General features: G+C 49.4%; 1 pseudogene; it reads right to left on the bottom strand.

The window, feature by feature from the left end:
* Nucleotides 1-3790: 3790 nt before the first annotated feature.
* On the bottom strand, nucleotides 3791-4782 carry LOC118004731 (annotated as a pseudogene).
* Nucleotides 4783-12177: the final 7395 nt, after the last annotated feature.

The following is a 12177-nucleotide window of genomic DNA, read 5'->3' as shown; positions in this document are numbered from 1 at the left end:
CCAGATTTTCTCCTGTCCTCAGTATTCTGAAAACTCCTAGTGATACACATTGGGATGGGACTGCTTCCAGCCACTATGCTGGGAGCTCAGTGGGCTATTCAGTCTTCATGGTGCAGAATTATTATTCTTTTTTTTAAAGTTTTTATTTATTTAAATAAACCCTACACCCAACATGGTGCCTGAACTCACAACCCTGAGATCAAGAGTCACATGCTCCTCCGACTAAGCCAGCCCGGTGCCCCCCATGGTGCAGAATTATTATTATTACTTTTTAAAGAGTTTGTTTATGTTATGTATGTATGTCTTTAGAGCATGAGCAGGGGAAGGGACAGACACAGAGGGAGAGAGAGAATATCAAGGCGACTCCGTGCTGAGTGCAGAGGCTCAGGGCTCCATCTCACGACCCTCAGATCATGACCTGAGCTGAAATCAAGAGTCGGATGCTTAAATCACTGAATCACCCAGGCGTCCCCCATGGTGCAGAATTATTAAGAAGACCTTGGGAACTCACTGTGGGTTGTCTAGACCTAAGCCAGGGCCCCTATCTCCTAAGCTTAGCTTCTTACAGGACCAACAACAGCTTTCGCTCCCATGCTCCCCCCAGTGGGGGTCTGGGAGTAGACCTACAAATCCCACAGACCCCAAGGTCTCCAGATGCCAGGTATCGGGCATTCCCCAGCAATGGCAAACATCAGGTACTCTGAATCTAGTCTGCCTGGTGCCCCAATAGCCTATGATCACCCCCTTGACAAAACTGCTTTCCTACAGTTGCCTATGAGAGGGAGATCCCGTGAGGAGGAGGTCCTTCCCCTGGGACCAGCTGCACCCTGGCCCCAGCACACCTCTCTGTGGAATCATGGGAGATTCAGGGGCTCCCACTGAGTTTCCCATGTCTGGTCACATGTTTAGGATTTCCAGTCATTCTTTTTTTGTTGTTCTCTAAATGATCTTTTTTAAAAAACAAACTTCCATTCCCAGTATGCAACGTCTCTTATTTCTCTGGGGATATTAATGATCTTTTAAAAATCGTTTTTATCTTTTCTGCTGCCTCAGGTCCTTTGGTCTCTAGATTCCTTATTAGAGGTCTTTCTAGGAAGTCTGGTAACCTTTGGTTGTCTGCTCGTAATTACGTATAGTGGTGAATGGGGAGGAACGCTAGCGCTCATTGGAAGGAGTAGTGACTGGGGCACTTTGACTTTGAGCCTCACTGTAGGGTGATCTTGGTGGACCTTCTGTTGGGGATCCTCTGGGTCAATGTCTTTATTTAGGTTTTTCTTGTTGGATGGTGAAATGCCCAGAGAGTTGTCTTCTGATCTCCTGCCTGGAGAGCAAAGATCGGTGCCAGTCCCGTGGGGGCTGGGTTGGGAAGGAGAACTGGAGGGTGGGTGGGCCAAAACTGAATCCCTGCCTGAAGACTCTCTTCTCTGCTTTACCTTCGGCAGAGAATAAGCTCCAGCCCCTGCCCTGAGGGAGAAGAGCAGGTGCCCAGCACTGCGGAGTTGGGGAGGGGCCAGGAGGACGGGCGGCCTCCCAGGTCTCCCCGTCTCCACCAGCCCCCTTCCCTCCAGCTCCCTAGGGCACTGCGGCAGTCAGCACTTGGGCACACCAAGAACTCTGCAGTGGAATTGGATCCTGGCTGAATTTCTCTCCCTCTGGTTTTAGGATTTTGCTCCCTTGGGGCTGCCCATGTAGAGTTACCACTTGTCCATTTCCAGCACCCCCCAAATTTGTCACTGCAAGCTCCTGCCTTCTCTCCTCTGACCTTGTATGTTTATGTCCTAAAAAAAAAAAAAAAAATCTTTTCATTAGTTGTAGTGAACTTTGGAAGGGAGCAAGCCTAGATGCGCATGTTCAGTCTGCCATAGCAAGTCATCATAGCCTTGCTATGCTCCAACTACTCTACCGAGTGATCAGCAACTTGCAGAGGCTTGGTCCTGCTGACTTCTCTCTGCCACAAGGCAGTTCAGCCAGGCCCCCATGGGCTCAAATTGCTGCAGCTGGGAGGCGGAGACAGGTTCCCTCGGGACAGACCCCCAGAGCCCCAACCTCTCAGGGTCTCTCAGAGCCCCCACCCCTGCAGCCCCTTCACTGGGAGCTTGGAGGGAGGGAGTCCTGGGCAAGTGGGTACTACTCTGGTGAGAAGGCATGGCGTCCAGCCAGGCGTGTCCAAGGACAACCCAACCCACTGGCCTGGGTGGATAGCACCCTTTGCAACCACGTGGCTGGGTGCTGTGGAAAGCAGGAAGGATGGACCACACACTGGAAAGATGCTGACATTATTCCTTCTGGGCTTCATTCAAATGCTGCTTCTGAAGCCTGATCATTTTGGGGGCTTAGGACCCTTCTTTTCAGAACTGGGGCTGATTCTTTGTCAGGTTAACTCCTCCCTGGTGATGATGTCCTCCCATGTGTTGGCTGAGTCTTCTGGTGTCTGAAAAAAAAGACTGTCTTAGTCAATTTGGTACTTTGCTATAACAAAGTATCAAGGACTGGGTGGCTTATAAACAACAGAAATTTATTTCTCTCAGTCCTGGAGGCTGGAAGTCTGAGATCAGTGTGCCAGCATGGTCAAGTTCTGGTGGGGACCTTCTTCTGGGTTGTAGAAAGGCCAACTTCTTGCGTGTCCTCACAGGACAGAGAGCAGAGGGGAAGCAAGCTCTCTTATGACTCTTCCTCTTTTTTTTTTTTCTTATGACTCTTCTTTTTTTAATTTAAATTTTGTTAGTTAACATACAGTGCAATATTGATTTCTGGAGTAGAATTCAGTGATTCATCCCTACATACAAAACCCAGGGATCATCACAACAAGTGCCCTCCTTAATACCCATCACCCGTCTAGCCCATCCCCCACCCACCTCCTTCCATCAACCCTCAGTTTGTTCTCTTTTGTTAAGAATCACTTATGGCTTGTTTCCCTCTCTCCTTTCTTTCTTTTCCCCCTTCCCTTATGTTCATCTCTTTTCTTTCTTAAATTCCACATATGAGTGAGATCATACAGTATTTGTCTTTCTCTGACTTATTTCACTTAGCATAATACACTCTAGTTCCATCCATGTCATTGCAAATGGCAAGATTTCATTCTTTTTGATGGCTGAATAATATTCCACTGTATGTGTATACCACATCTTCTTCTTCTTCTTCTTTTTTTTAAAAAAGATTTTATTTATTTATTTGAGAGAGAGAGAATGAGAGAGAGCACATGAGAGTGGGGAGGGTCAGAGGGAGAAGCAGACTCCCTGCCGAGCAGGGAGCCCGATGCGGGACTCGATCCCAGGACTCCAGGATCATGAGCTGAGCCGAAGGCAGTTGCTTAACCAACTGAGCCACCCAGGCGCCCCTAAACCACATCTTCTTTATCCATTCATCAGTTGATGGACATTTGGGCTCTTTCCATAGTTTGGCTATTGTTTTTTTTTTTTTTTTATTTAAGACCTTGCCATTTGTTGACTTTTTTGAAAAAATCAAGTTGTAAACTTTTATTACAAATTAAAAATGAGGTTCTTAAAAATCTCAACTTGACCAGGTATGAAACAATTTAAAAACCTTTAAAGGTGTCTTGAGAAAAACCAGGCTTTAAAAACAAAACAAAACAAAACAAAACACATTTGTCATTACCAAACAGAGACGTCTGTAAATAATAATAAAAAATAAGAAAAATCTAATATTTTCTATATATATTCTAATAAAAATCCCATGCTGCATAGATAATGCAGATAGTTCTATTTATGTGGTCAATGGGCAAAAAGCAAGCACTTAAGGTCTTCAGCTCCAATCTTTTGTTCATTTCTGATTGCTGGAATTTCATCTTCATTTCTTCGTGGTGGATGACTAAACCGGATGATGGTAGAGATGGTAAGCCGGCATTTGCTCAGCCCCGCCCTGCTCAGCCTCCAGAGCAGAGCGAATTCTCAGCTGGTGGATTGGCTGCTTTTGTCTCTTTGCCATCTTGTGGTTTAGGGTTTTCTGGGCGTCTGCGTCGGTAAGTGAAGTCGTGGCGGTACTGACGTTGAGGTGGTTGCTGACCTTGGGTCTCATCTCCTTGATTTTCCTTCTCTTCCTCGTTGCCATCCTCTCTAGGCTGTCGTTGGCGAGGAGGACCCCTGCGGAATCGTGGTCTATAACCCTGGTGCGTATTCTGTCTCACTGGTCCACCTTGTTCTCCTGCACCTGGTTGTCAGCACCTTCCATCACTTGTCCCTGCACAGGAGGGTTGGAATACTGTGGTCGCCGCCCAGAGGGTCTCCGCATGTAGTGGGAACCAGTGCGGTTGGGCCTGGCCTTTGGGAGCACTTTTCGACCCCTCGTCCTTTCCCCCACTCTCACTATTCTGGTAATTCTGCTGGGAATTGTGTGGAGGACGCCTGTGCTGGGGAGCATGTCTATAATGGTTAGGGTCTGCTGCTTATTTACTGCCTTGCGCTGGAACTCCACCAGGGCCTGTCACATCTGCTGCCTCCGCACCCTTTTCTCCTTCAACAACATCAAACTCCACAGTCTCTCCATCTCCTACACTGCGAAGGTACTTCCTGGGGTTATTCTTCTTTATGGCAGTCTGGTGTACAAATACATCTTCCTAGGTGTCACTCCTGTTGATGAAACCATATCCGTTTCTTACATTGAACCATTTTACTGTTCCCCAAACCTTCGTTGTGATGACCTTCTTGTCTGCGCGGCAGGTGCCTTCGATGTGAGGCCTCCCGGGGTGTGATGGTAACTAGGCGGTGGGGCTGCTCGGGGCTCTGTGGGGTCGGCTCTCCGCTCCTGCTACCGATCGAACTCCATAGTTTGGCTATTGTTGACAATGCTGCTATAAACATTGGAGTGCATGCACCCCTTCAAATCTGTATTTTTGTATCCTTTGGGTAAATACCTAGTAGTGCTGGTAATTAATTCTATGTTCCACTTTTTAAGAAACCACCATGCTGTTTTCCTGAGCCTTACTTTGAAATCCACTAAATGCGCCCTCCACCGTGAGGCTTCAGTTCCCAGCTCTCTGCCCATCTCCTAGTTCAAGATCAACCAGGCCCTGCTCTGTGTTCAGAGGCACCTGTGTATGGCAAACACAACCCTTGTCGGGTTGTCTTCTAGTCATCTGTTTGCTGGTGTCTAGGCTGTAAGTGCCCTGAGGACAGGGACGGGGACATCCCCGGTCTCACATCCCCAGAGCATCGTGTGCGCTCTTGACTCAGGGCGAGCCAATCATGACATGAATCCGTGTTTGTTTGACTGACGGGGTCACCAGCTGCTCACCCACCCACTGGCCGGTTGTCTGTTGACTGACCGAACAACTTAGCACTCTCCCTCTTCTCTCTGCCAAATCGCATCCTTTTATTCTGGGCTGGAAAAGCAATAGTCGTTACCTCTCTACCCGTGAGGGGATTAAGTGTGGGCTCAGGGATCGGAGGCTTACTAGTTAGGTTGCTACGGAAAATTTTTTGAAGTTTTCTGAGCCTCAGTTCCCTCATCGGTATAATGGAGTAATACCGGGACCTACCGCAAGTGGCCGCTGTGCAGATTGAACAGACAACGCTTAGCGCAGCGCCGGCCCCCCAGCGCCCCCCCCCCCCCCCCCCCCCCCCCCCCCCCCCCCCCCGCCTCCGCCGCCTTGTCGCCCTGGGGCTACCACGTCCTGGCCGCCAGGAAATGCTACTGTCCCCGGTACTCTCACCGCCGCTAATGTCCAGGTGTCTCACGGTCCCCTGTCCTCCTGGGCCTGCAGGGACCTGGGACTCATTCGTGCAGCCTTGGATGGAGTACGTAGCATGAACCTGCTGCCGACCCCTGGGGACACCCTTCAGACTCCCCTCAGCCCATTACTACTGTGACCTCACTTAGGGCAGGTCCTCTGGGTCAGAGATGCCCAAAAGGTTTAAGAGTCCAAGGGTCAGGGAGCGTCAGCCCAGGCAGGGACTCTGAAGAGCACCTGGATGAACGCGTCGATGTACCCGCATGGATGCACGGGCCCCAGAAGGCCAGACACAGGACGTAGGAGCCCCTGGTCACTGGAAGTCTTCCCGCTGAGTGACACTCGTGGGTGATCCCCTTCCTGAGTTGGGGGATGGACTGGCTTTTGTAGACTCTCCCTTCTGGGTCTGAGAGTCCCTGAGCCAAGGCCCCCCACGCAGCCCTTGTCCCTGTGGATGGCAGCTCATTTCCGTCTTCATTCAGTTTGAACACTCCCCATCTGGCTTTTCTTTGGAGCAGTTATTATTTGTAATCAGCATCAATTCAGCCCTAATGATGTAACCTGAACACATTGTAGGGTGAAGCGTGGACCGTAGCTGCCTCGCAGGGGGACATCCCCAGGTCTGGCTGCCCTCTGCCCTCTTCCTCCCTCCCTCTGGGTCCATTAAGGGGGAGGGGCTGGGCCTCTGCCCTAAGCCCTTCCCCGTCTTGAGGACCAGCCTGTCGGATCCACCCCTCTGCCAGGCCCAAACTTGAAACTCTTATCTTTGGAGTCCGACCCAGGGCACCCATGCTACCCAGAGAAGCAGGGACAGGGGACCCAGGAGAAGGGAGAGGGAGGCAAAAGGCTCTGCTGGTCAATTCTGAGGATGTGGTAAACGTACTGAGGAGGGCCGAGCACACGCTTCCTGAGCTAAGGGAAGACTCAGCTCCTGGAGGGTTGGCAGGTCAGAGAGGGGCTGTTGCATAAATTTACTTGAACATTTACAGCTTTTTCCCAAGGCCACATGTCGAAGCCACTGAACCCAAAGGAGCGAGGGGCAGTGGTGGTTTAAGGCACTGTGCCCGATTTGGGGACAAATGTAGAGGGGATGGGCTGGGGAGTCTGGGCCTCTCAAGTTCCACTGGAAAGTGAGGCCAATGCCTCCAACAGGGCGAGGGGCCAGCCTGGCCTCTGGGGGTTGGGACATAGAGTGACTGATACCAGCAACGTGTGGTGTCCTGTGGTGGCGTGATCAGGCCTAGGTGGCAGGCCTGGGTATAAATTTTGCACCCTGGACTCGGACAATGTGGCCTAATTTCTAGGAGCCTCGCCTTCCCCTCTATGCTCATTGCAGGGAGAGATGAGGAGCATCGTGAGGGGAGGCATGAGGATGCCCCTGGGAGGCTCTGCACATGGGAGGCCTCAGGCCCCAAAATGCCTCATCGCCACACCCCGTCTCTTCCCTCAGCGCCGTCCCGGACCCCATCTCCCGAAGTTTGGATCACCTAATACTAACACGGAGTTCACTGTGGGCCAGTCAGACGCTGGCTGCAAAGTCAGAAAGTAGGTTGAGGATCAAAATATTGGCCTGAGAATCTGATTTTTTTAAAAAGAAAATCCTCAGTTCCTGCTGGATTAGAAATTCTTTTGTTCTCCCTCAGCAGGCCCAGAGCAGCAGAGCCAGAAGGGGAAGTGTTTTTAAAGTCACTCTCTTGCTCAAGATGGCACAGCGGCTCCCCATTGCCAATGGATAGGCATTGAACAGCCACCCGAGCCGAGGTCTGCGGGGTGCTATGCCAACAGACGCAGCAGAAGCTGCCCTTGGGGCCGACAATCTAGCCATCACAGCTGGGCTTTTCCCAGATAGTCCTCACCATCTGCAGGAGATTTACCAGGGAGGAGGCAGGGCTTGCTACAATGCAGGCTCCTGGGGCCTGCTCTGGGACCTCCTGATCAGACTCTCAGGGGCTGGGACCTTTTAAGCAAGTTCTCCATATGATTCTTATGCACACTGAAGTGTGAGAACCAGCCCCTCAGGACAGTAAATCTAGGGACTGCCCTCTGCCTCCAACATAGGTTTCCACCCCTCACGCAACCCCACCAACTAAGAAGGGAGAATGAGGGAGCTAAGGAATGGGATAAAGTCATAATGTCCCCCTTGCCTGTGAGGGCAGGCTAAGCCATTCATCCTGTCACACCCAATTTGTTCCAGCCACCCTTAACATTTGCTGATTATATTCGGGCACATTCCCCCCTGCTCTTCTCTTCCTTGTGGCCTCCTAATGTGCCTGAAAGTAGTGCCTCTCTTTAGGAACTTAGAACTTACACATTTCCAGAAGCCTGAACAAAGCCTCGCATGCCACCTCTGTCTAGTACCCACATAGGCAGGAATCAGTGGTCATGTGGTGATTTTATACCTGCCTGCATGTGGGAGAAAGTGAGAGAAGGCTATAAAGTAACAAAGGCTTCAGCGAGATAGACACTGAATTCTTTTCTATTTTAAAGACGTCACAGAGAGGCCATCTGGGGCTTACAGAGTGGCTTTTTGCAATCATCCCGTGTCCAGGCTCTTTGAAACTTGCTTCTCCACCAGCTGCATGAGATTCATTATATACTGTCCATTTCATGGTCCTAAATGGCTGCTCTAGCTCCAGCCCTTACAGCCATCTTCCAGTTAGTACGAATGATAAAGAGGAGAAGAAAGGCTCATCTCTTTGCCTTGAAGAATACTTCCTGGGAGTAGCACATGAACTTTTGCTTTCAGCCCATCAGTCAGAACTTAGTTACACAGCTACACCTGGCTGCAGAGGAATCTGGGAAATGTAGTCATTATTCTAGGTGGCCATATGTCGAATGAAAAGTCAGACATTGTATGATAAGGAAAAAGGGGAGAACGTATAATGGGGGCTGCTAGCACTCTGCAGCACCATTGTAGTCTTCCTCAATCTGGGGCATGTTTGCTATGGTGATCCTTACATTTGAATTGATTTATGAATGTATATAATTGCCTTATGTCTAATAAGAATGCAATCAGAGAAAATGTGGAAAAGACAGTAAGAGAATCAGATAATTACAAAGGGAATGAGACTAAAGCATAACTTTTCAGAGACAGGTATATGTATTCACTTTGGATTTGGGAGCACAGGGGCTTGGGAAGCACCTTTGAAATCTGACATCCTCATAAGGGGAGGAGTGCTCATAGAACATTCTTTCCCTGGTTAAAAATGTCAGGGGTGTCCTCTGTTCCTCCTTGACACGCCTACACTTTGGATCAATGTGCTGTTCCTGAGTCTGACTTTCAGCCTCACCTCATTATTTATCCCCCTGATTTCCTAGGCCCTAGAATCTGCCCCCACCCCCGTTCATTCTGTGCATAGATGGATTTCTCTTCCTGATCAGCTCACCCCTCTGCTCAGAAACCTCCCGGGTTCCCCATACCCTACCAAATATATTCTTTTTTTTTTTTTTAAAGATTTTATTTATTTATTTGACAGAGAGAGACACAGCGAGAGAGGGAACATAAGCAGGGGGAGGGGGAGAGGGAGAAGCAGGCTCCCCGCAGAGCAGGGAGCCCGATGTGGGACTCGATCCCGGGACTCCAGGATCATGACCTGAGCCGAAGGCAGTCGCTTAACCGACTGAGCCACCCAGGCGCCCCTTCCAAATATATTCTTAATTTCTTCACCAGACACACACACACACACACACACACACACGCACACACACTGTAGTCTCATCAAATAAAACCCCTCGCTGTTTCCCTGATTCACCGTGTGTCTTGGCTTCTTTGGGGCTCTGCCTAAGCCAGTCAGCACTGGCCTTCCATATGAGGCTTTGCCTGGTTCCACTGGCTCCTGCCAGAGAAAAACATGTCTGGGCTTGCTGATGGAGGATGAGAGACATGTGGAGCAGGGCCACCCTGCAACCCCCAGATTGGCCGTTGTGAGAAGCAGAGCCAGTCCAGATGCCTCAGAGCAGAGTGGGGCTGGTCAGCCCGCAGATCTGTGAGAATAAATGCTTACATGCTTCTTGTGTGCCCCCATGATTTTACAACTATTTCTTATGTAATATTTTTGCAGCAATTGTCAACTGATCCACCTGATTACAGACATTCAGAATACCTGCAGCATTTTCAGTGCATTTTTTAGAGTACTAGTCCCTTCTACCTTCAGTTAGGATTAGGTGTGGCTATGAACACTGAGACCCAAAGAAACTGTGGCTTAAATAAGATCAGAGTTGATTTCTCTCCCCTATGAAGGTCGAGAAGCAGGTAACCCGTCATGGTGAACTGGATGGTGAGCTGGAGAAGTCCGTGTTGCTAAGCACTTAGTGCAGCAGAGTAGGGACAGTCCGAGGCCCTGCCTGGGAACTGACAATCGGCCCAAGCTTCTGGCCTAGGCCTGTGTCCAATACGAAGAACGAGCACCATTTCCTAACTTGCCCAACCAGAGGAAACATCTTTTCGTGTGCCTGCAGAGTACAAGGATGTGTGCTGGCTGTTTTGTTTGTGCTTTATTTTTTACTTTTATTTTTGAAAAATTTCAAATATAAACTGTATTGGTCAGGGTTCTTCAGAGAAACTGAACTAATAGGATAGATAGAGTGAGGGAGATTTATTATAAGGGTTTGGCTCACGTGGTTATGGAGACTCAGATGTCCCACGGTCTGCCGTCTGTAAGCTGGAGACCCAGGAAAGCTGTTGGTGGAGTTCCAGTCCAAACCTGAAGGCCTGAGAACCAGGGGAGCCAATGATGGAGGTCGCAGGCCAAGTCTGAAGGCCCGAGACCTAGGAGCACTGAGGTCTGAGGACAGGAGAAGTTGGATGTCCCGCTCAAGCAGGAGAACAAATTTGCCCTTCCTCCACCTCTGTGTTCTACTGGAGCCCTCTGTGGATTGGATAATGCCCGCCCACACTGGGGAGAGTATCTCCTTTACTCTGTCTACCAACTCAAATGCTGACCTCTTCCAGAATCACTCTCACAGACATCCAGAAATAATGTTTTGCCAGCTCTCTGGGCATCCCAGTCATGTTGACACACAGAAGTAGAGAGAATAATAAAATGAATCCCCATGTGTCTGTCATTCAATTTCAACAATTATCATCTCAATGTCAACTTAGTTTCACCTATACTCCTCCCCCCAGGAGAGGTAAGAACCTTCCAGACTTCATGTATTTATTAAAATAAATACATAAATAATTTTTAAGTGATCTCTACACCCAACATGGGGCTCGAACTCACAACCCCAAGATCAAGACTTGCTCCCCCAATGATATCTTTGAATATGTTTCTCACTTTCCTGTGCTTCCTATCAATTGGGAATTAAGATCTAGAAGTTTGATTAGGTTCAGGTTCCATTTTCTGAAAAGACGACTTCATAGGGGGCAGGTTGTTCTTCTATTAGGAGACATGTCACCTCCCACTGTCTCTCTTTTCGTGACGTTAACAGCTGTCGATGTCATTGCCTAGAACTATTATGTCATTATGATGATATTCTCATTATATCATTTCTTCTTCATTTATTAGCCAATACTTCTGTAAAGAGAAACTTCCCCTCATCAAATATTTCATTAACCTGATATAGAGTCCATAGAGGAAAGGCAGATGCATGCTTGATTCTATTTACCGGTTGTTTGTTTGTTTGCCTGTTTTTTTTTTTTTAAAGATTTTTTTATTTTATTTTATTTATTTGACAGAGAGAGAGATAGCGAGAGCAGGAACACAAGCAGGGGGAATGGGAGAGGGAGAAGCAGGCTTCTTGCCGAGCAGGGAGCCCGATGTGGGACTCGATCCCAGGACCCTGGGATCATGACCTGAGCCGAAGGCAGACGCTTAACGACTGAGCCACCCAGGTGCCCTGTTTGCCTGTTTTAAATGATTTCCTGGCATCCTCCAAAACAGCTCTATTTTCTAAGATAGCCATCCCATAGAATTCCTGCTTCCATCCCTTTCGCCAGGACATAGTCACAGGACCTCACCTCACTGCCAGGAGGTTTGGGACCTTCAGCCCTTAACCTGGGCAGCCGGGGGCTCAGAGAATTTCCCTATTACAATGGAGAAGGGGATCGTGGCCCCCAGGTCCCACCCCGTTTCCTGTCGGCTCATCCCTGGTTGAGGGCTGAGGCGAGCTCCTGGCACACCAGGTCCTGTCGGAGCGTGTGCACACCACACATGCGTCCCCAGTCCCGTCCCTCCTGCTCCGCCTGCCCTGTGTCCCTGCGCTGTGCAGAGAGTAGAGCTCTCTCCTGTGGCCTCACTCTTCCCATGCTCTTGTTACTGCTCCCTTTCCTTCCCCTCCCTCTCCTCCTCCTCCTTCTTCCCTCTCTCTCTCCCCACTCCTCCTCCCTTCCTTCCCCTTCCTTCTCTTTCCCCTCCTCCCCAGCTCCTTCTCCTTCTGCTCCTATGTTTACTTCTGGGCCCAGTTTCATGTTTTGCCTCTCTCATTTTCTCAGCCTGTTTAGGGACCACTCCTGTCTTGCTCTGTCCTGAAGGATTTCTTGAGACTCAAGC

The sequence above is a fragment of the Mirounga leonina genome, unplaced genomic scaffold (genome assembly GCF_011800145.1).
Source record: "Mirounga leonina isolate KUSES-001 unplaced genomic scaffold, KU_Mleo_1.0 Mir_93, whole genome shotgun sequence".
NCBI classification, from domain to species: domain Eukaryota; kingdom Metazoa; phylum Chordata; class Mammalia; order Carnivora; family Phocidae; genus Mirounga; species Mirounga leonina.
This window is presented reverse-complemented; position numbering and strand designations above follow the sequence as displayed.